The sequence below is a fragment of the Helianthus annuus genome, chromosome 9 (assembly GCF_002127325.2).
Source record: "Helianthus annuus cultivar XRQ/B chromosome 9, HanXRQr2.0-SUNRISE, whole genome shotgun sequence".
NCBI lineage: Eukaryota > Viridiplantae > Streptophyta > Magnoliopsida > Asterales > Asteraceae > Helianthus > Helianthus annuus.
Window position 1 is genome coordinate 138,785,760 of NC_035441.2, and position 1,899 is coordinate 138,787,658.

At 42.1% G+C, this 1,899-nt stretch overlaps 1 non-coding gene across 1 annotated transcript; it reads right to left on the minus strand.

Annotated features, from left to right (window-relative positions):
• Positions 1 to 432: 432 nt before the first annotated feature.
• On the minus strand, positions 433 to 538 carry LOC118482349. Its single transcript, XR_004868392.1, has one exon. It is a non-coding gene; the product is annotated as a small nucleolar RNA R71 (small nucleolar RNA).
• Between the last annotated feature and the right edge of the window lie 1,361 nt (positions 539 to 1,899).

A 1,899-nucleotide genomic window follows, 5' to 3' on the forward strand; every position in this document is an offset into this window, starting at 1 on the left:
AACCACGCTTCCGCAAATCTAGGGTGTGACACCGGTTTGGTGTACCAAGAAGGCATCTTAGAGAACATGCGAGGGGTATTGAAGCGCATTTTAGGCCGGTGATTACTCATAATCCTTCACCGGTGGTTATTCCTCACAACAACCAAGGAAGAACTTTTGAAGTAAGGACTAATTCCTTACAAAGTTTGCCGAAATATAAGGGTCTAGCAACGGAGTAGCCTTATTTCCATTTGGAGGCCTATGACTCAATTTGCAATACTCTTGGGAGTCAAGGTTTTTCGGCCGATGATGTAAAGTTGGTCTTGTTTCAATTTTCTTTGGAGGATAAGGCAAAGAAGTGGTTCTACACTTTGCCTTCGGCATCTATTTATACTTGGGCGGAAATGCAACAAATTTTCCTAGATGAGTTTTACACCGCTCAAAAGACCAATGATGCAAGAAAGGGGTTGAGGAGTTTTCAACAACAACAAGGCGAAATGTTTCATGAAGCCTTTGAGCGTTTCAACATGATGATCAAGAATTGCCCTCATCATGGGATTGAACTTTGGGAGTTGATGAATGCCTTCCACGAGGGATTAAGTGCCGAAGACGCTCGTGATTTTATGTCTATTACAAATGGATCTTTTGGCACAAATTATGAGCATGACGATTGGGAGTTCTTGGAGCAAATGGCAATTACATCAAAGAGGAAAGCTCAAGCATCAAGGAGAGCACGACCGGCCGTTACCCAAACACAAGTGCATGCGGTTGACGATAGTAATGTTCAAACCTTTAATCAAATTGATGATGTTTGTGCTATTTGCAATGAAATAGGTCATGCGGCTGAAAATTGCCAAGGAATGGTGGAGGGGCAATATGAGGAAGTTCATGCGGTACAAGGTCAAGGAGGGGGTGGTAGAAACTATAACATGAATTCTAACACTTACCACCCCGGGTTGAGAAACCACCCAAATTTTCGGTATGGGAACTCTTCAAATCAAGCAAACCCGAACTTCCAAGGAAACCAAGGATTTCAAAGGCAATATCAAACAGGTCAAAGCTTTTCGGGTAGAAACGAAGTAATGGAGATGTTGAAGGCGATGCAAATTGAGATGTAACGAAGGAATCAGCTTGATGATGCTCGCATTCAAAAAGATGAAATCCGTGATAAAGCTATTCAATCGTTGACCACTCAAATGGGTCAACTTGCGAGTGACGTGGCGATATTGAAGAAAGCAAAAGGCCATCTACCGAGTGACACGGTGACAAATCCCAAGAACATAAAAGACGTTAATATTAATTTGGTAAGCACCGTTCCTAGTACTAAATTTAATAAAACATCGCTAACTTCTTCGTATCAAGTGAATGCAGGTTTGGAAAAAGATGCCGAAATCGAGAATGATAAAGAATATGGAGTGCCAATTATGCCTATCCGAGTGGGGAAACTAAAAATTCCTCATGCATTGTTGGATTATGGGGCGAGCATGAGTGTGTTACCGGGTGAGCTATATGACATGTACGATTTCGGTCCGCTTGAAGATGTAGACACCATGCTGAGCTTGGCGGATGAGAGTTGGAGGCGTCCACGGGGAATGGTTAAGAATGTTATGATTCGGTTGGGACAATTCGAATACCCAGTGGATTTTTTGGTTTTAGATTATGCTACTACCACGATGGCGTCACAACAAAGGGTGATTTCGGGTCGACCGTTTCTCTATACGGCAAATGCTCAAATTGATTGTAGAGAAGGAATCATTAACATGACCGAAAAGAACCGTAAGTTGTCATTTAATGTTCAAACTAAGATGATTAGTTACGAGTTTGTTGAGGCGGATGATAGCGAATTTAGTGAAAAGGTGTTCCAAAGAATGAGAAGAAATCACCCACCGGATCGTGAAGAAAAGCATATGGGTTCAAGCA